The 23047-nt window shown below is 35.7% G+C and overlaps 4 long non-coding RNA genes across 5 annotated transcripts; 3 read left to right on the top strand and 1 right to left on the bottom strand.

The window, feature by feature from the left end:
* The first annotated feature begins 673 nt into the window (after positions 1 to 673).
* LOC106155024 (uncharacterized) lies at positions 674 to 3327 on the top strand. Of its 2 annotated transcripts, XR_015333865.1 has the most exons (4): positions 674 to 816; positions 1143 to 1277; positions 1605 to 1914; positions 2952 to 3327. It is a non-coding gene; the product is annotated as an uncharacterized LOC106155024 (long non-coding RNA). The 2 variants fall into 2 exon arrangements; XR_015333864.1 differs by having other exon boundaries at positions 1143 to 1914.
* A 7497-nt stretch (positions 3328 to 10824) lies between these two features.
* On the top strand, positions 10825 to 12180 carry LOC147762165 (uncharacterized). The gene is made up of 2 exons (XR_015333867.1): positions 10825 to 11217; positions 12048 to 12180. It is a non-coding gene; the product is annotated as an uncharacterized LOC147762165 (long non-coding RNA).
* Positions 12181 to 13450: 1270 nt separating this feature from the next.
* Positions 13451 to 21448, top strand: LOC147762164 (uncharacterized). The gene is made up of 3 exons (XR_015333910.1): positions 13451 to 13826; positions 14722 to 14851; positions 20018 to 21448. It is a non-coding gene; the product is annotated as an uncharacterized LOC147762164 (long non-coding RNA).
* On the bottom strand, positions 21099 to 22977 carry LOC147762163 (uncharacterized). The gene is made up of 3 exons (XR_015333911.1): positions 22665 to 22977; positions 22169 to 22224; positions 21099 to 21660 (listed from the first exon to the last, which is right to left on the bottom strand). It is a non-coding gene; the product is annotated as an uncharacterized LOC147762163 (long non-coding RNA).
* Positions 22978 to 23047: the final 70 nt, after the last annotated feature.

The following is a 23047-nucleotide window of genomic DNA, read 5'->3' as shown; positions in this document are numbered from 1 at the left end:
AAGTTACTATTGCACTTGAATAGGAAGTCATATACTGGCAATCTAAGTGTGACCTTGAAATTGACCTTTGACCTACTTTTCATCATGAATTGAACTTTGTAAAATTTGGTTTCCTTTTATCTCCAAAACTGGCAGAGATAGGTCCATAGTTACTGGTACTATTGAACTTGAATAGGAAGTCATATACTGGCAATTTACTGTGACCTTAAAATTGACCTTTGACCTACTTTTTATGATGTCAAGCACAAGACTGGTGGTGGTGGTGTCTCTTTTTTTTTTTTGGGGGGGGGGGGTTCCATATGAATGCGCTTTCTCCAGCTGGTGGTACTATATATGATTGATTAATTTTGTAGGGGGGTGCTGGATGCTAAGCCAACCCTCACCCCCCCCCCCCCCCTTTCTCGCCTTGGGGTCAAGGACATGGGCCCCAGAAAAATTTTTGGTATTTTGGAGGGCAAATGGTGTACTGTTTAAAACTATGATTCAGCTAGTCAAATTTCTAATTCCAAGAGGGGACCATTGGTGTGATTTTTTTCAGTAATGGAAGCAGGGGTCAGGACCCCCTTGACACCCCCCCCCCCCCCCCCCTAAATCCACCACTACCAGTTGTAAACAAAAAAAAGCAGACGACCTGAGAAATAGTGAAGTATAATATGACTGTTGTTAGTGATGGGTAACTCTTTCTTTTTTCAGTTATATATACATACAACCATATTTTTATTCTATTCTCAAATTGTGTCCTTTCTTAATATTTTAGGTGGTATACCATACAGCCAACCCAGATGAAGACAAATGTTATGTAATGTAATGTAATGAGTAAGTATTGAGGGATGTGTCCTTTAATGTCTTTTTAATGGATAAGATCTCTTCTTTATTTATTAAGTGAATATTTATAACTTCAAATATATATTTGAGAAAGAAAAATTAGGCATGTTAATTGTCATTATTATGTAGGATAATGTCAAAGATTGGCTCTCTGAAAGTCTTTGGGTTTCCATGGCCCTAAGGCTACCATGGTCCACACATGCACACACACACACACACACCATTGCAACATTCTAACAGATATTTTTAAATTCTAAAAAATTAAAATATATTTCTTTTTCTTTTAATTTTTTCAATGAAAATTTATGTATTTTCAGGTTATATTGTTTCATAAGTCCATGATAAAGAAGATATTCCCTGTGATTGGTGAGTGGTAGCCAAGAAGGCTTCTGGAGTGTAAGTGCTTTCCATCTGTATTTGAAAAATTCTATGAAATTCAAGAAAAAGGGGAGGTAGGATGAAAGAGAGCTGTGATCAATAACAGAACAGAAAAAATAAAAGCTATTGGCGAATACAAAATTGCATAACGTCTCTTTAAGACAAATACTAGTAACTCCTCACTGTTAGCTAAATATTTTTCAAAAGCACTGTATAGAAGTGAGATCTTTCAGAAACATTGTGAATAAGTTATTCCATTTATTGATTGTGGCAGTTGATAAAATTAATGATTTATTTTGAAAAAATGTATATTAAGTAAACTGATGGATAATTTTCCCCAATTCATTACTTATTTGAATAAAAATAATGATTAATTTCAGAAATTGGTATAAAATCTGTAGGTATCATTATGTGGATTTAAAGAAAAGCTGTGTGGTGATCCTCTTTAGCACTGAGTTCAAAGATCTAGATGATGTCATCATTGGATATAAAGAAAAGCTGTGTGGTGATCCTCTTTAGCACTGAGTTCAAAGATCTAGATGATGTCATCATTGGATATAAAGAAAAGCTGTGTGGTGATCCTCTTTAGCACTGAGTTCAAAGATCTAGATGATGTCATCATTGGATATAAAGAAAAGCTGTGTGGTGATACTCTCTAGCACTGAGTTCAAAGATCTAGATGATGTCATCATTAGAAAGGTACTTATGCAGGTGAGTCATGAGTTTGTAAAAAAAACAATAAGCATTGTTCTCTGTTTTATCACTTTTAAATTTAGATGAATTCCTGCTTTAAAATGGCAACTCCATTGCACAGCCTTTAAATTGTTTTCATAGTAATAGAAAAAGATCCAAACAACAGCTTGATTACTGAGTTATAGTACCATCAGCGTGGTGCTGGCGGTACACATGGTTGCAGTCCTGACTGGTATCGTCTGCTGGCTTTTTATGGGAAAAATTTCTATAAATGGCTAACTGAAAGTCATATATAGAGATTTCTAATATGCCCTTGGATTTGACCTTTGGCCTTTATTTCAAGGTGAAACGGGAGGAAATATTCTAAAAATGAGAATTTTTTGCAAAAAAAAATTATTTCTGCTGATTTTCAGAAACTATACAAACCTAACCTATAATTCAGCCCTTATATCTCTAATAGTGACAGAGATATGCCCAAAGAACATTTAAAAACATTTAAAAAAAAAATTCTTGAAACATTACAAGAATGTTTAAAAGATGTTTTTTTTTTAAAACCTTTTTTTATTTGGAATTTAATAAGAACCTTTAAAACTCAAAAGGTTGGAAATGTTTTACAAACATTTTTGAATACATTTTCTTGATACATTTTAAAAACGTTTTTCAAAAATGTTTATTGAAACTTTTTAATAACGTTTTAAAAATGTTTTTTGAAAACTTTTTTGAAAACATTTTCTCCAAACATTTTAAAAAACATTTTTAAACACATTTATTTGAATTAATTACAATATATTTTTTATAATTTTTCTGAAAATATTGTGACAACGTTTTGAGAAATGGAAACATATTAATGTTTACAATTTTTTATGAAATGTTTTCAGGAACTTAATTTATTAACTTCACCAAGTAGTGTTACTTTTAAATGGGAGCAAGATTGGTTTTAAATGGTGTGCAAGTGCATAGTTTTTTTACTGTTTTTTTTACTGGTCACTGTATTTTGCCAGCTTTGCTGTTTCAAACAATTTATCCCTCTCAGCGTATGAGGTTTTGTCTTTCAGGTGAGTGTACCAATAGGCCATTGAAACACTTTTTGTTGAAAATATCTGTAATATCAGTGAGTCTCCACACCTTTAAGACAGAGATGGAAACATATCTACAAGGTACCCCAGATAGGTACATGTATGTCATGTCATTTAGTTTTCTTGGTGATGTAGTCGTGAAATTTGCTTCGTCTAAAGGTTTAGGTACTAATGGTTATCTCTTTTTCTCATTACATAAATTAATATTGTATGGCCTATTTAAATTTTATGTGAATTAGCTGATGCTTTACTCATAGGGTTCACTGCTAGTGTTTATTAATGGTTGTCTTCATTTGAAAGAATAAAATATTGAAAGAGGGCAGGGACGGTATTGATAGCTGGTCAGAAAAACATTTGGAACAATTAAAAACATTTTCATAGACAGATCTTTTTTTTCAAAGAATTTTACAACTCTTGAGTTATATTTCTTGTCTGGATGCCATTTCATCTGTTTCCTTGAAATTATTTGTTTAATATCTGTATTAGTTACAGGCATTGAATGTGTTTGCATGTTTTGATCACTATATTTTCCATGCTATCCTTGTTCAACACATCTGTTGTCCAGCCTAGACCTGCTAATTTAAAATCTTATTTTTGTTTAACTTTAATCAGAAATTTAGTCCAGTTTGTTTAGTCTGAAAGTAGAGGTAGATTAATGTTATCATTTTTCTCTGACCATATCAGCCATTATGTATGCTTAAGTAAATTTTGCTCATGGTTTTCTCATAGGGAATGGTACCATTGTTAAATGTTCAAACTGTTGTGTCCAGTTAATAACAACTTTAAATATTAAAAGCCTGCTGACATGAAAGTGTGTACTGATGATCAGAATATCATTGGATTATTGTCTACAACACATTGAATTGGTTTGTTTTGATTAAACTTTGTATGACAGTCTAATATAATATAAATTACATTGTTTTAAAAGGGTGTGGTTATTAATGAAATAAATTTTCTTTATTATTTGTGAAGCTGAAGATCTAACATTGTTGGAAATAAGGATTATGGAATTTAAGTAGAAATTGAACATTGTATATATGGCAGTATAATATTCTATAAATTGCACAGATTTAAGTTGGTGTGGATAGTTAAAAGAATTTGTTCTTTAATTTTATTTATCTGAACCCTTGATGATTCAAATGGCTTCCATATGTTTCTTGTTGAATTAAGATGGTTTTCATACATTACTTTTTATGAGTAAAGAATACCTGAGGCCAGGATTGCAGGATTTTCTGTATGATTCCACTATCTTTCTGATTGACTCTCAAAGCTAAATTTTATTTAATATGTAGTGTTCTTTACATCAATCGAATTTAAGTGAAGTCTGATGCATTTAATTATTAGTGTAAAAGATTTTTGCCAATATCTTGTATAAAGTATCCATAATTGATTGTATTCCAGAAGAAGACCTGCAATTATCCATATCCGATAGCCTATTTTTGGAAGTACTACTAATGGAAATAAGGGGGGTAACTATATCACATGCTAGTGCTAAGAAAAAAGATAAGAATAAGAAGGAAAAGGAACTTATTGATGAGATACAAAAACTTAAAGATGACAATGACGCAGGAAATTTAGTACATAATGGCATCTTGGAAGAAAAAATACAATCACTAGAAACATTAAGGAAAGAGAAACTACGGGGAAGCATGATAAGATCACGCGCACAATGGGTTGACGAGGGGGAGAAACCGACGCAATATTTTTGTGGTTTAGAGTCCAGAAACTTTCTGAATAAAACTATTCAGGTGCTAGATATAGATGGAAAAGGAACAGTCTACGAACAGTCAGAAATCCTTAAGGAGGTGAAGCTTTTCTATGAAAATTTGTATTCAAGCAAAGAAAATGAAATAGATGACGTAGACCTCAGTAATGTACTAGAACCGTATTCCTTTAATAAATTGGACAATGTTACTGCTCACGAATTAGATCAAGAATTTACATTAACTGAAATCCTAAGTGTTATTAAATCAATGAAGAATAACAAGTCCCCAGGAAGTGATGGCTTTTCAGCCGAGTTCTACAAATTTTTTTGGAATGATCTCAAGTACTTTATCAGAAGAGCTATAAATGATATTTTTTTTAAAAAAATGTTGCCTATCTCACAAAGACTCGGAATCATTGTATGTCTCCCAAAAGGAGAAAAATCAAGAAAAGACATGAAAAACTGGAGGCCGATTACACTCCTGAATGTATTTTATAAGATTATTTCTGGATGTATCTGTGGACGAATAAAACGCACTCTGAATTCTCTCATACCTCCATCGCAGTCGGGTTTCATACCCGGTAGATACTTGGGTGATAACATACGAGCAATATATGATCTGATGGACTATACTGAGAATAGACAGATTCCTGGCCTTCTAATGTTGATTGACTTCGAAAAAGCTTTTGATTCCTTAGCTTGGTCCTTCATCTATAAAGCTCTTAACATCTTCGGCTTTGGCAGAAATCTAATAACATGGGTAAACATACTAAACACTAACATTACAGCATCCGTTCTACAATGTGGTTTCCTGTCGAAACCGTTTTCTATCCAAAGAGGTTGTCGACAAGGTGACCCAGTAGCCCCTTATTTATTTATATTGAGTGCTGAAATGCTGTCAATACTGATAAAGAGCAACACATCTATAAAAGGAATAACAATTAATGGAATCGAGAATAAGATTTTACAATATGCAGATGACACTTCACTTACATTAGATGGATCGAAAGAATCTTTATTCAATTCCCTGGAAACCCTTGAATACTTTGCAAAATTATCTGGACTACACATCAATGCCTCAAAAACTAAAGTAATATGGATAGGTTCCAAAAAATATAGTAAAGATGTGTACCATCATTCCAGATGGAAACTTTATTGGGGGGTACAAATATTTGAGCTGTTAGGCATAACTTTTTCAGTAGAGTTAAGTGACATGATTGATCTGAATTATCAAAAGCAAATGACAAAAGTACAAAGTCAGATTAAACAATGGAAAAAACGCATCCTTAGCCCAATAGGTAAAACCACGATTGTAAAATCGTTATTAATTTCCAAACTTACCCATCTATTTATCTCCCTACCCAACCCAAACAACGGATTTATTAAATCGCTTGAGACTGAGTTTTATAATTTTGTATGGGGGTCAAAATGTGATAGAATTAAAAGGGACGTAGCCTCTCAAAATCACAACGCTGGTGGCCTTAAAATGATTGACATAAAATGTTTTATTACATCATTAAAATGTTCTTGGTTGAAAAGACTAATTTCTAGGAAACAGATTTGGACTAATATATTAGAATCCATATTAGGAAAAAAGTTAATCCAGAACCTGCTCGACTTTGGTGATGATTATGTCAGGAAGTTAGCAGAACGTATCCAAAACAAATTTTGGCAGGATACTCTGATAGCTTGGGCTTACTTTATGAAAGTCCAAATGTTAAGGGAATGGGCAAGTGACCCAGGCGCAATACCTCTTTGGTATAATACTGAAATTAAGATTAACAACGCTTCGGTGTTTATCCCTTCCTGGTACAAACAAGGAATAAAAGTTCTTGGAGATATGTTGGACAATCAGGGAAATTTAATGAAAAAGAATGTGCTTGAACAAAAATTCAATTTGAGAGTCCAAACTATGCAGTTTAATAGCATGTACAGTGCAGTTAAGGTTTTTCTAAGACAATTTGATAAGGAAAAGGTGGCTATTACAGTCACCCCTTACTACCCGTTTCATTTCAAGGGGCTTATGCTAAATGAAAAAGGAAACAGATATGTATATAATGTCCTAAATAAGAAAAATATTATTCCCACTGGTGTCTGTACATGGAACCAAAAACTATTCAATAACGGGGACGCTCGCTTAAAAACGGAAGAAATTTTTGAGACTTGTTTTGGAACTTCTCGAGATACAACGTTACAATGGCTTCAGTTTAGAATAATACATAGGATACTCCCTTTGGGTGCTTATTTGAAAAAGATTGGCATTCAGGATAATGACATATGTGGCTTTTGTAAAAGAGACCGTGAAGATCTCCTTCATGTGTTTATACAGTGTAATAGTGTGCGTCCTCTTTGGAATAAGTTTCAAGACCATATACTCGAAAAAACTAATGTCAATTTGGATCTCGATGACTATAAAATCTTGTTTGGAATAAAATGCACAACGGAAAGTAAAATTTTTAATTTACTTATTATGTTTGGAAAACTATATATTTACAAGTGCCTGAAACAAAAAAAGACCCCAAGCTTTCAAGGTCTTTTGGGTTACATAAAATTTATGTATCATGTTGAAAAAAATATTGCTTTGCGTCATGGATCTTGCACATATGACAACTTTGTTAAACAATGGGCACAATGGTTACCACTTTTTGTTGAAGGGGAATAGCAGTAGCATCCCTTTCTTTATCTTTTGGGTTTAAGTTTTCTATTATATTTTATTTAATTTTGTTTTGTTAATCAGCAGGCACTTAGAGATGAAGTTACTATATTTGAGTGAAATGGACAGACAACTAATTAGTCTATTTTTGTAAACACAACTGTGTAATGCAAGGATAATATACATATTAGCAGTGACCAAGTATGAGTGTTGTGCGTACGTGGGTATGTGTGCGTGTATGAAAGGAACATATATATATATACTCTATTTGTGTTTATTTATTTACTTATTATTATTTTTTTTTCCATAATAAAAAAAAAAAAAAAAAAAAAAAAAAAAAAAAAAAAAAAAAAAAAAAAAAGATTTTTGTTAGGTCATTTCTAAAAAATCCAGTGTAGGGTGTTTTGTGTTTACCTTAGGCCACACTTTTTTATTTTTATGGATGACATCCTCTGGGGACCCCAAAATCGGTGCGAGCGGGCGAAAAAAAAAAAAACAGTCCAAAAAAAAAAAAAAAAAAAAAAAAACTGCTTAAGAAAAGTTATGTTTTCAGTACACAGCTGGAAACACTAATTTACCACAGAAACATGTATCAAACTAACAACATGTCTTTATCCATGCTCTCAAAATATTAAAGCATTGTGAATAGGGCCTACTTCGTAGAAAGGTAAAAAGTCATGAATATATATGCTGCATATTACCAAATCTATTTAAGGTTATTTCATGCATTCTGTTGGTATAGCAGTCAATAATCAAATATCAAATAAACAGCGTGTCTTTATTTGTACTCTCAGAAAATTAAAGCATTGTAAACTTTTCACAGAATTGTTAAAAAAATGAAGCAAAGATAGGCCTATGCTTCCTACTACCAAATCTAAAAAAGGTAATTTCGGTCGATGCCATTTTGTCTACTTCGACTCACACGTAGCAGCCAACTATCGGGTGGCCTGTCCGACCTTCAGTCCACCAAATACCACGACGCTCTTGTCGACCCTTTTTTTGCTACAAAAAAACCTGGTATGTGCTGCTTTGGACAGAATGTCACTGAAATTTTCTGGGCGATGATCGCTGGCCGCGGCCAGCCTTTCGTATAATTGTAAATGGGTGATATCTCCATGTCCAATATCAATGGCAAACCAATCCAAAACAACGGCCCCCGTTCTCTTTATGACTTTAATTGTCGTGTATTTTGAAATTAATGCTAGAGATGAATTTGACGGCAAAGCGGCCATATTTCCACGTGGTGATAATACGCATGCGCAGAAAGCTCATTTTCCGCACTCGGAACTACTTGGATGTCTCCGCAGTTGACAATGACAGTATGGAGCTTGCGGAATTAGCCGAGGATTGCCGATTGCATTTTCCGGCAAATTCAATAACGACGTTTGCGACAACCGACTTCCTTGGGGGGGGGGGGGGGGGGGGGGGGGGGGGATTTTTTTTTTTTTTTTTTTGGAGAACGGACGAAAATCGGTGCGCGCGCAGGATGTCATCCATAAAATTAAAAAAGTGTGGCCTTACTTGTTTTTTATTTTTTTTCAAACAAGTGTGATAAGAATTTGTTCATCCAATAAAATATTACAACACAAATATTGGAAATTGTTTTCATTGGAGAGATAAAACTGAAAAAAGAAGTGGACATATTTATGAAGTAGGCATAAAAGTGGAATTAATATTAGAGAATACAGAGACAAAAACTGCTTAAAACCGTTTACTCAGCAGTCTGGTATTGCTTGGTAAGAATTAAAAAAGAGAATTTGCTGAATGGGTGGGATCCCCATAATTTGTTTTGTTGTTTTCTACATTCTGTCTTTCGTGATATATTCCAGTTAGGGAGATCTCTCCCAGTTATTTTACTGGCAGTGTTAATAACATTGACAAGTTGGGTCCGGTTCCTCCACTGTAGTCACCAGATGCTTCAAACCTTAAAATACTCTCAATAATACATGTATAAAAGTTATTTAAAACGGTCTCATTATTTGTAAAAGTTCCAAATGATCGTAAAAAGTACAGTCTTTGTCTTGCTTTTCTTGCGCTGCTCTTGATGTTGTCATTCCAAGTAAGTTTACTATTCAAATGAATTCCTAGGAGTTTGAACTGCTCTATCTTAACTGTATGCTCTATATGTAGCGGCGTTTTTACATTTTGATTCCGTCTGATATCTACTATCATTTCCTTGGTTTTACTCATGTTCCAAATAAGATCATTACCCTTGCACCGCTCAACAACAGATTCAATGAACTTTCTACATGCGCTCTCGCTGTTATCAGTTACGAGTCCATATCATCTGCTTTCATTGCCTCATCCCTAATTTTAGAATTTTTAAAGCGTGAGTAATGAACGTCAGCATGCTTTAACTTTTTGCGCTAATAATAATTACCATATTCAATTGGAATAAAGATTGGGATTGTAGTAAACCCGGGTCACCTCCCTGGAATGGGGATCCATGTTCGTACCCTTATCATACAGACGTAATGAAACTCAATCAGATTATGTACATTTCAGGGGATGAGCTAAACGAAATCGATCGTGCCAGAATAACATATTTACTGTGGACAGTCTTATTATGAAAAAATGACAGACTCTTCGTAGCATTAATAAATCTAATAAATCTAAAAATGTTTTGGTGCTATTTCTAATTTTATGTAGCCAAAGCAAACTTTTAAACAGAAATTTAAAAAAACCTAATATAAGTGTTTCTTTTCTAAACACTGAACAAAAAAAATCGAAAGAAAAGAAACAGAATTACATTGTTTGTTTATTCATTTACTTGTTTATCTATTTAGTGTATGTGTGTGTGTGTGTGTGTGTGAGAGAGAGAGAGAGACAGACAGACAGACAGACAGAGGGAGAGGGAGAGAGACAGGTTGGGTTGTTTTTTTTTATGTCGGGACCGGATCCAGAAATATTTTGTGACAGTCCAGTCTTCCAAATTAGCTTTTTTAGACCATCCTCCACTGTCCCCCTCCCCCCCCCCCCCCCCACACACACACACTGTCAGTATCCTCCAGTTTTAATTTTCCCAACAAGAATAAGATAAAAATAAACATGAAACGCTCATCTCTGATCTTCCCAGCCTCGATCCTTTTGATATTAATTAAGTTGATAAAAACCTTATACTCTTGATTGTTGTCTGTTGCCGATGAAAATTGACCCCCAATTTAATCTAACGCATGCATAAAAAACACTATGATAACATTCCCGAACTACTAAGATTTTGTCCCAAAATATGCAAACACTAAAAAACAAATAAGTATTTCAACAATATTTGCATAAATAAATAAATAAATAAAATCTTGATCCGCCAGGCAACGTTATTCCGACAGTGGCAAGGGCCCGTCTTGTTTCGCCCAGGACTATTTCTACCGATTAGATTCATTATTGCTATAAAATATCGTATTGTTTGGTACATAACATGTTGGTACACAGGCTTCTCGGTGTTTATTTATTTACTTATTTGCTTACTTACTTGGATCCGAATGAAACTAGGATTTATCCGTTCCATTATGTCAACAACATGGTTATAAGTAGGGCCTCCGCCAATTGATCGATAAAAATATCAACATTCACACTCTTTCCATGATGAAAGATGCATGCGCAATATTTGTGGAATAAAGTGGTGTATTTTAACAAGTGGATTTCAGTCAAATCCTTATGTACATGTTTTTGACCGTGAACATTCGTGAACAGTTTCAGCCACAGTCCCTCACCTAAAATGGGCCATACCTGTCTGTAATTTGCATAACAATAAGTTGCTCGTCGTAGTGCGAGCTGTCTTCCCCAATGCTCTCTAGGCAGTAGGACACATCAGGGTGAAGACGCAACAGAAAGTGTGGTACAGTTGCAGGGCCGAACTTTTCTGAGGCGAAGACACAAATGCGTGTTTCGTAAGTATCACGTTTTCTTCAGTAACCTCAGTCAGTAGATATACAAAGCGTAACAGAATGCAAGGAAAATTACGACAAGTATTTACGTTACGATTCTTTGTTATATTTTGCCTGTCGTTTCTTTTATGTCACTCAGAATATTAGCTAACATATTAGTAGATGGGAATATGACCACAAAGATCACGGACTAATTTAGATAATGATAATACCGCACTTGATACAGTTCTGAGCTTTTGATCCAAAGACAAGTGCACCCTATCAACGTGTACATCTTTTTATGGTCAAAGTTTATCGAAAATTCAAACGTCTCCCTTTACGACAGTCACGATAAATTAAAAGAAATAAATACTCCTTTTGATTTGAATAATCTTACTTTTGTCTCTTAGAGGTTTCATTTTTTTCTTTTTATCAATTTTAAATTAGTTTTTGTAGGTTTAATGTATTATACATGTGCCTGTAAAAATGTTCGTAAGCAGTGCTGAAACAAACGCGTGTTGCATAACGATTTTAGCTATTACAACATTAAATAGTAGGTAAAATAAATTAACGACCCTAGTTATAACCTTCACGAATTAAAGAATTGTTTTCATTGTTTATTTTTTCAAAGCAAGATATCTCAAACATCTTTATCAATAACTTCAGATCTTAATTTTGGCGTAACCTCGATAAAGATTGGCTTTTTGAGGGGTGCTGAGCCTGAACATCGAACAAGTCAGTAAACACTCACATCATTCCAAGCGCCCTTTTTTCTTTGATGTAAAATGCATTTGTTGTATTTTCTGAGTCTGTCCGTTTAGTCAAATATTGTTCACATTACTTTTTCATTTCAGAAGTCCGCTGAGATACTGAGTACTGCACTACACCCGCCTGCTAGCAACCAAGCCTTTCATTCACTTTCTGGAACCAAACGCAAATTCATGCATCTATTGCATTTTAATAAAAGCTGAATAGATAAGTTTGTCATTGCTTGTTTCTTTTACTTTGATATGAATTAATGTCGATTAAAATAGTGGTAATAATAAAGGTATGATAACTGTTTGAGTACTTTCGAATTAAATCAGCTAAAATTGATCTGTAAATATTGTGTTTGGGATTGTTGATTTCTGCAGCAACAGAAGATATCTAAAACCAAAAGGTTTTTCAAAAAGTTTGTAAATATTCCTAGTATTTTGTAAATTATTGAGTTTGAGCATTTTAAGAAAACACGTTCAAGATTTTTCAACAGCCCACATTTATAAATACAATATGTGTGAATTTACGATTTTGCATTTTGAAAAGCTATTCTCGATTTTATTCTGTAGTTAGACAGTTTTTTATATCTCTTGGAATAAATGAGTTCGTCCTCCCGGATACCATTCTCTCAGTTTAATATGGGTACATTTTTGAAGGATTCTGGTTATTGTTGCAGAAAATTGATTCAAATTTCACGATCTTCTCATCATATGAATACTTCAATTTAAAATTTAAACAGAAAAAATGAGAAAGTTGAGAGACACACTTGAAATAGCAACAGTTGAAATTTGCTTCTTCCAAAAAAAAAAAAAAAAAAAAAAAAAAAAAGTCTGCATATTCCGATCTATTTGAATAAGGTCTTATTAAAATATATGTTTGAAATATATTGATTCCAAATGTGCAGACAAAAAGGTTATATTTATATGAAATTGTGGAAAAGCAAATTTTGAGACCAATAATTTAATGATTATTTCTGCATGATACAAGTTTATATCCCCTTAAAACTTTGCTAACACAATATTTTAAAAAATATATTTAAAAAGCTAATTGCACGGACATTATAATGTAATTTTGTGGTGATTTTACGTGCATGCGCTCCTCAAATCGGACGAACTCGCCGCACCTGTCACCCCTCAAAAAGAATGGAATTGTCCCACCTGTCACCCCTCAAATGAATTGAACTCGCCCCACCTGTCACCCCTTCAGATGAAATGGACTCGCCCCACCTGCCACCCCTCAAATGGAATGGACTCGCCCCACCTGCCACCCCTCAAATGGAATGGACTCGCCCCACCTGTATATAATCCTGGATCCGCCCCTGCTAATGATTTTAGTGTAGCCAGTCTTCCGCTGTCTTCTATTTAAAAGGACACAAAAGAGGATTTTCGCGCCAAAATTGATTTATCCTGATTTATCCCGAGGTTAACACTACTTTTCCGCGATTTACCAACCTTTAATCTATCATTCCCGGCACTCGCGATCGCTCTGTAACATTTTTAGAAAATACAATAAAAAGAAAACCTCCGCTTAAGCGGAGGTTTACCAACAACCACCTCCATTTTCATAATTGAGCTCTCTAGACTTCCGGATCTCGCGAGATTCTCGTATTGCGACCTAGTTAAAACCAGTTCAAGCTGCCGGGAAAGGACAACGTGAAACAGGAGGCTCAGTTATGCTGGGAGTCCTTCGAAGAAGCGAAGACAGATAACAAAAAGAAAAAAGAAACAGCCTTTACAAAAAAACATGCGTAAAACAGTGTATCAGCAAATGTACGACAGGCAAACAATAAACACCGGCGAGGAAGAAGGCAGATGAAAACCTGCTTGGGTGGCCATGGATACGAAGAATGGCCTGGCCGCGAAGTATTTACTGGATTTGTGAGTACCATTTACAATAATCTTTGAGATAAGGCACCAGTGAAAATATTTATTAAGCACAGAGATTTATGTTTATTTACGTGTGTTCGTTGTATATCTTAACGATTGTCAGGCTCGTCTGTCAAAATATGCCATGAAATTGTAACTAATATGAGTGGTATCGATGACAGAAATTGCAAGTGTTGCTCATATGTCGACTCTGACAGGGTTTGGGTTAGTTTATAGAGCAAAGAAAGTTTAAATAAAAACGGACATGGTGGGAGATACTAGTCTCATTACATATACATTACAATGACCAGGGCGAATTTTTGACTTACCGAGGGCACATTTCTTGTGCCTCTAACATCTAGGCATACCACAGTAATTAAGACATATGACAAAGATGCTATTTCTTTAGGCATCTAAATCCCAAAATGAATGTGCAGAAGCTGTTATTGTATCTAAGTTTAACCCAATGTTAAATGGCATGTCAACTATAAGTGAAAATAAATAGTAGTATTTTGATTTTATATTTTAAAGACAATTTGTCTCCTTTTTACATTAAAAATAAATAAATCAGAAAGGGGATATTGCATGTTTATGTTTGGTACATCTCTCTAATGTATTAAATAGTCCAGAGTAATAATTTAGATCATACAATTTTAACTTCCAACCAGTATTTCGGAGATTAAACCAATATGAAGTGATCAAGAAACTTCAAAATTAAGTTGTAGTTAATACTAGTGCAGTTGAAAATGACAGTCTAGATAATTTAAGGTGATCATATTGAGAAAAATGGCATTTATACTTATTTCAGTTGAGTTTTATACTTATTTCAGTTATGTTTTTACATAATTTTTCTCAAACTCGATTATCTTATTTTATGTACTATTGCTTTTTTTTTTTTTGGTTGCAGTATCAAGGTAACTTTTTCCTATGGTATGCCTGAACTGGAAGAAGTGCAGATGGAAGAGGAGGAAGATGCTGAAGAAGAGGGAATTAAAGGATCCTGATGATCCAACATGGGACTAAAACATGTCTTTAGAGTAAGCAGAATTTTAATAAGCTGATATTCACTCCTCATATATTAGGCATATAGGTGCATGATTTCTCTTTTATCAATTTTTTTTCCAAATTGGCGACACATAATGTAAACATAATGCAAGACTCTATTTCCTCCGTCAACTGAAACGAGCTAAGCTTTACCAAAGTATTGTGCACTCAATTCTAGAATATGCCTGCCCTGTGTGGCATCCAGGACTAACTATAGAGCAATGCAAACTCTAAGAGACTGACCAAACTCGTGCTTTGAAGATTATTTTCCCTGACCTATACTATGATGAAACCCTGAACCTGGCATATGTGTACTTTAGATAAACGAAGAGATCTGTGCAAAACTTTCTTTTACAAAATAACTGAATCCTCTGACAAATTGAATCACATCTTTATTGATCAATCCAATCGTCTTTTAAGATCAAACAATAGTAACAAAGTGCCACAATTTAAGACCGACAGATTCTGATGCTCTTTTATTCCGTATGCACTTTTAAATTTCCAATAGTATTATGTTGTCTTTTATCCTAAGTACAATAATTTTAAAGTTCAATTAGCAGTCTTTTAACTCAGTTTTATTCAAGCAAATATTCACTTTATTTTCATTATAATTTTCTTAATGTAGTATATTAGTTTGGGCTTGTCATGACGTGCGCCCTCTAGTGAGCATGTAAGACAGAAGCACATGGTTCAGTAATAAAGTCAGTTGTGAAGATATTACATTCTGGCGACGAGGATGGCGAGGATTGGCCGTCTAAATGAATTTGACGATAGTAAAGAAAATGTTGAGTGCTACATAGAGAGGTTAGAGCAATATTTTTTAGTCAATGACATAGAAAATGACAAGAAAGCTGCAGTGTTACTAACAGTTATTGGCAGTACAGCGTATGCAAAGCTAAAAAGTTTAACTTCGCCGGAGTTACCCAGCACGCTGAGTTATGACCAGCTGAAGGGCCATTTACAGAATTATTACGCTCCAAAGCCTTTGGTAATTGCTGAGCGATTCAAGTTCATGAAAAGAAACCAACTTGAAGGTGAGAAGGTTAGTGAATATCTATCAGAACTGAGACGATTGTCAACACATTGTGAGTATGGAGACTTTTTGAATCAGGCGTTGCGTGACAGATTTGTTTGTGGTCTGCTTCATGAAGGGACACAAAAGAAATTATTAGCAACCAAGGATCTTACACTTGAAATGGCATTTGACGTTGCCATGGCCATGGAATTGGCACACTGCCATTCTCAGCAATTCAGACCGCCAATAGCAGAGCCAGCCAATGTGCATAAAGTAACTACTAGCAATTCAAAAGAGAGCAACCGACCAGCGGTAAGGAAAAACAAAAGTGTAAACAAATGCTGGCGATGTACAGGAAATCACTCTCCAAATGACTGCAGATTTAAAGATGAGAAATGTTTTGTATGTTCTAAGGTAGGACACATTGCTAAGGTGTGTTGGGAAAGAGGGAAAACAGTAAATGAGGTCATCGAAGATACCTTAGAAAACCACTCTGACATTTTACACATTTATTCATTAAAGAACAACAGCAATAGGAAAGGGGTCTTCGTACCCATAGCAATCGATGGACAAATAATACAAATGCAAATCGATACCGCAGCTGAGGTTTCAGTGATAACTGAGGACACATACAAGAAACATTTCAGTCATAAGAAACTGGGTTCAGCAGATGTAAGGCTAAGAGCCTACAATGGGGAGACCATCCCGCTGATAGGGAAAATCACCGTGAATGTTGTTCATGAAGGGCAAAATCTCCAACTGCCACTTATAGTAGCAAAGGGCAGTGGTAAGCCGCCTCTACTTGGATATGGATGGCTACAAAAATTGAAATTAAATTGGAAGGAGATATTCGCCATATCACAGCCTCTGGGGCCAAATGTAGGAGAGGAGCTTATGAACAAATATGAAAATTTGTTCTCAGAGGGATATGGGAAAATTAAGGAGTTCAAAGCTCATATCAGAGTCAAAGAAGATGCATCACCTGTGTTCTGTAAGGCCAGGCCTGTGCCTTACGCATTAAAACCAGCAATAGAAGCAGAGTTGAATAGACTAGAGCAAAGTGGCATTATAGAAAAAGTAGATCACAGTGAGTGGGCAGCTCCCATAGTGGTTGTACCCAAAAGTGATGGGTCAGTGAGAATTTGTGGTGACTATAAAGTAACTGTGAATCAGGCTGTATCACAAGAACAGTATCCACTTCCCACGGCCAAGGATCTGTTCTCAACGTTGGCAGGGGGAACTGTTTTCACAAAGATCGATCTGTCTAGTGCCTATGCCCAGTTGGAGCTCGATGAAGAAAGTCAAAAGTATCTTGTTGTGAACACACACAAGGGGTTGTATAAGTTCAAGCGCTTAGCTTATGGAGTCAAAAGTGCACCTATGATCTTTCAGTGTGTAATGGATCAAATGTTGAAAGATTTTGATGGCGTTATTTGTTCACAAGATGATGTTTTGATCAAGGGCATAGAGGAAGATGGTAAACATGAAGAAGATATCAAAAAGGTTGAAAAAGTGTTACAGCGATTGAAGGAATATGGAGTAAAGGCTAAGAGAGTGAAGTGTCGCTTTCTGGAGCCTAAAGTTGAATATCTGGGACATATGGTGGACAAAGCTGGACTTCATCCTACAGAGGAGAAAGTCAAGGCTATTCGAGATGCACCCGTGCCCAAGAATGTACAGGAGCTCGAGTCATTTATTGGACTTGTAAACTACTATGGTGCATTTTTCAAAGACATGTCTACCACACTTGCACCATTAAACAGACTAAGGCAGAAGAATGTCAATTGGAAATGGACTGAGGAATGTCAAAAGGCATTTGATGCATGCAAATGTGAGTTAAGCAGTGACAGAGTGCTTACACACTATGATTCTCAACGCAAAATAAAACTAGACTGTGATGCCTCGGCATATGGAGTGGGGGCAGTCATTAGTCACATCATGGATGATGGTTCAGAGAAACCAATAGCATTTGCATCACGAACTCTGAGCAAAAGTGAACGCAACTATGCTCAGATTGAAAAGGAAGCACTAAGCATAATATTCGGTGTTACAAAATTTCATCAGTATCTGTATGGAAGAAAATGGACTCTAGTGACTGATCACAAACCACTCCTTACCATACTGGGCCCAAAGACAGGAGTGCCTACACTCGCAGCAGCAAGAATGCAACGGTGGGCTATTATTCTGTCAGCATATGACTATGACATCCAGTATCGCAAGTCAGAACTACACAGCAATGCAGATTGTTTGTCGCGTTTACCACATGAGGTGTCATCAATTGGCAGTGATTGCACAATATATGTATGTGAAGTAGCTACAGAGCTACCACTTACTGCTAGTGACATAGCTGAGGCCACTCGGAAAGATTCTGTATTAAGCAAAGTCATGGATTATACGATGAGTGGTTGGCCAGAGTATCTAGATTCAGAGATACTCAAACCATATCATGTCAGGAGACATGAGCTTTCAGCAGAGCAAGGGTGTATCTTGTGGGGAAACCGTGTTGTGATACCAGAGATCTACCGTCAAACACTGCTAGAGGATTTGCACTGGGAGCACCCTGGAGTGTGCGCTATGAAAGCAATAGCAAGGAGTTATGTTTGGTGGCCAAATTTAAACAGTGATATTGAATGTAAGGTGAGAGAATGCAGCGCATGTCAGTCTGTGCGCAACATGCCACCAGCGTCACCATTATACCCTTGGAAGTGGCCAGTTAGGCCATGGAGCCGTATTCATTTGGATTTCTTTTTTAAGGAAGGGAAAACATTCCTTTTAGTGCATGATGCACATTCCAAGTGGCTCGAGGTGATACCAATGTCTAATACAGATGCCGAACACACCATCGATGAACTTAGAATACTGATTGCATCATATGGACTACCTGAGGAAGTTGTATCTGATAATGGACCTCAGTTCAGTTCAGATAAATTCCGGGAGTTTCTGAAAACAAATGGCATCAAACAAACCTTGGTTCCACCTTACCACCCCCAGTCGAATGGGGCTGCGGAAAATTCAGTGAAAAATGTGAAACGAGCATTGGAAAAACACTTGCATGATGTGAAGTACAAAAATATGTCATTAAAGCGTAGATTAGCAAATTTTTTGATGCGTTATAGATCCACTCCTCACACTACCACAGGAAAAACTCCTGCAGAACTTTTTCTTAAGCGACAGATTCGCACACGTTTCAGCCTACTTAAACCCAATTTGGCTGATGTTGTAGAGGAGAAACAAATGCAACAGAAACGACATCATGATAAAGCACCAGAACGTTGTTTTCAGTGTCACGACCGTGTACGTGTCAGGGACATGACGGGCAGCAAGTTGGATAAATGGTTGACTGGATCGGTGATTAAAGTTTTGGGCCCAAGGAGATACTTAGTACAAACTGAGAAAGGACTAAAGCATGTGCATGTTGACCAAATAATACCTGCATTTGACCAGTATTGTTTTTCAAAGGTATTTTCATCTCCAATGGTGGAGATGCCTGTAATTAATGAGAATTTTGGTATGACAACCAGACATGTGTCAGACACACCAGTGCCTACCAGTCAGGTCACTGACACTGGTGACATAAATGTAGAGGAAAATATTAATGTGGAAATTTCAGCATCTCCTGGGAAAACCCAAGTCACTACAGGTGACGAATCTGTAAAAATTAGCAATTTTGAAAGCAGGTACCCAGTGAGAAATAGAAAACCAAAAGTTATTGTTGATGTGTAAATATTCAAAGCAGCAAAGAACTCAAGACAGACTGTGACTATTAATTACACTGTCTTAAAAAAGAAGACTGTTGCATGACCTAAAAGACTTGTTCATAACTGTTTATGTTCATTTTTTCTTTTCAGTTATTTTACTACTGGTGTTGTGGAATTTTTTTAACGGTGTTCTATTTTTAGTGTTTAACATATCAGTTCATTTGGGAATCTATAAAAGTGTCACTTACAAAGGGGGAAGGAATGTAGTATATTAGTTTGGGCTTGTCATGACGTGCGCCCTCTAGTGAGCATGTAAGACAGAAGCACATGGTTCAGTAATAAAGTCAGTTGTGAAGATATTACACTTAACACTATGTACAACTTCAACCCACTGGGTTGCAATCTTAATTAATTATTATTATTATTATTTTGATTTGCTTTTTTAGACCTAAAGGTTATGAGCAACTGCCAGTATGATGCCCTGAAGAAGAGTTTTTTACATGGAAGAGGAACTCCATGGCTCTCCACCAAAAAAAGATGAACTTTTCTTGAGGGTCCAAAGCGGGGACGAGTTGGATAGTGAGAGACTTTTCCTGACTTTCGAGTGCTGCTTACAGGATATATTCAGTGAACTCATCTTGCCAATGTGACAAAGCATAATCTGCTGACTTCAAACCATCTAGCACTTACATGTATGCTATAATGCAGACAGATTGGAAATCAAGGTGGTCTTTCCTCCCAAACCTAAGTCATATGCCTGATATTGAGAATAAACCATTTTGGTCCAGCATTTACTTCTTAAATCTAAATGACATCAAATGTATTATGGAATATGGTACTGGTGGCATATTGTGATTTCAACTTGATTTTAAACCAGTGTGTTGTTAGATTTTGTAAGATCACCAGTTGCAGTTTTGTGACTTTGTTACAGCATAAAATTCTGTATTTGGCAAATGACTGCATGTCATTTCTTTTAAGACCTACAAAAATGGTTTGAGTGAACACTTGTGCCTGTATTCAATTCTCCACTCAGCCATTATTTAGAATTCATGCAGGGAAGCTATGCCTGTATTTTTTAAAGAAATATTTATACCTTTCTATTTATTCCCTGCACATCTTGGAAAAGTATGTGTGAATATCTTACTGATGAAACAATTTATGTTTGTGTAAGTTGGGTTGGTCCTTTCTTATGACACATCCCTTTGCATGGAGACAGCTCACATGAGTCAATACACTGACAGAGAGGGGGATAATTTGTTGATCTGCAATCCTCATGGGTCTGCATGTACATCAGACTCTTAACATGATAGCCTGGCTATTAATAAGTCTCTCTCAAAAATGTTATCATACTATAATGTGTACTGCACAATGTGAAAGTTTGTGAATGCTTGAATAGAAGGCTTATTTATGAAGATGGCATTAATGAGTATGAAAATAATTATGCATTCTAGCTTACAGAATCTGTGTATGTCTTATTCATTACATGTGACAGGTAATAATAAAGATGATTTGGCCAAATTCCAAAACTTATGTAGCAAACTTTGTTTATTCTTGTATTTTTGCCAAATATAAATAAAAGATGTTTCAATATTTAAACTTTTATTTCATTCATAATCTCTACCCAGTTAATGCTTCATTGATACTGCAGCTTATGCTTTGTACATAACAATATGTTAATTAATATTAACAGTTGGATAGTACATGTTAATTTACTAAAGGGCTAGTTCTTAGAAAAACATGTTCGACATTAAAATATATTCTAAAAAAGTTTTCAAGTATTGCATTAGAATTGAATCTTTGGATGTATTTGACAAAATTATAAAATTATTGAAGAGTTGACAATGCACAGAAAATAAAGGCCTTGAGGCTCTCGCTGATCTCAGTCTTGTCACTTTAAATACATGTACATGGGCATTATAATATAAAACTGTTCACTCGGTTTTGGTAAAAGGTGGTGGATCATGTGGTCATCGCTGCAAATTTTTTGTAGCAGTCTTTTACACAACTTGTCACACCGAGATTGAAGTGATGCAGTATTGTAAGATTGGAGTGCTTCCTGGTATGAGTTTTCCAGACATAACTTGAGGCACTGTAATAGTAAAATTACATAAAATGGTTATAAAGAAAAAAATGTATTGATATTATCATAACAGCACTATTCTTTAACAAAAATCAACAAATTAGAGGGCATGATCACTACATGATAACCAGCTTATTATAAAGAAGCAAGTCTGATTATGGCAAAAAAAAAAAAAATTAAATTTAAATATCTGCAGCTGCATTAAATCATAAAGGCCACAAGAAGAAATAACATAATCACACATGGTTTCAAAGAACTGATGTAAAAAAATCACACTAATATTCCCCACTTGGAATTAGAATTTTGACTAGCTAATTTACTACAGTAAAGTGCTAAACCGTACCAAATTGCACTGTTCACCCTCTAAAATACCAAAGTTTTAAGCAGGCCCAGGACCCCACGCCAACTAGGGGGGGGGGGGGGGGGTCGCCTTTGCATCCGCGGACCCCCCCCCCCCCCCCCCCTTTCAAATAATCCTGGATCTGCCCATGTTATACTGCTAAAATTATTAACATACCTGATCTCTTCACTCGTGCTTGAAGGGGTGTATCAACAAATTCCTCCTCTGAAAGGCTAAAAAAATCATTCCTTATAATCATATTCATTGACAATATTATTAAATTTACAAATAAGCTAACGTAGTTACGTGCCGTACAAAGAACACCCTCTATCCCCACTAGTACTCGAGTTACATCGTATATCTCATGGGATTCCCCTGCGAGAATATGGTGTGAGGTTAGTCTGTAAGTACTGGTAGATGACCACATTAAGCAGAAAAGGGTATTCCTTCTGCTTTACAGACCTATACACCTCAGGGGTAAAGTGCACTATCTCGCTTCATATAACTATAGTAGTACGTACCCAGTGCGAGTGATTTGGCTGCGAGTGCGTTACCCGAGGAAACGTTAATTATTAGCAGTTATCTACGCTTTTTAACTTCCTCTGCCAGACATTTTGATTTCCACTGCCATCTTCCCATTTTATAGTACTTTTGGTAAATATAACTCGCTTACCTGCAAAGATTCGGTGAGCAATTCCTCTTCTCCTTCACGTCCACGCTCACCTTCGAAACGACATGCTGTCTGCATTGTTTACATCTCGTATCTGAGTCGAGAAGCCGCGTTATTTCAAACTGTGTCAAGATGGCTGACGCCCGGGGTTCGAAAGTGGACGGTGAATATGATTCTTTTTTTCGATATTGATTAAGGCCATTTACCTGCCATTTTATGCTTTACCCATAGCAATTGTTCTCAGATAAGTTAAAAAAGAAGCAATCCATGCACTAAAAAGGCGTTTTTAATCCTATTTTTTGTCCCTTTAAGTAGAACTATATGTACATATATTCAAACAAATACGACAAATAACATAAACCATACGTATCCTCTTCAAAGTAATT

The sequence above is a fragment of the Lingula anatina genome, chromosome 4 (assembly GCF_051362555.1).
Source record: "Lingula anatina isolate TDL-2025a chromosome 4, LinAna3.0, whole genome shotgun sequence".
In the NCBI taxonomy this organism is placed as follows: Eukaryota; Metazoa; Brachiopoda; class Lingulata; order Lingulida; family Lingulidae; genus Lingula; species Lingula anatina.
This window is presented reverse-complemented; position numbering and strand designations above follow the sequence as displayed.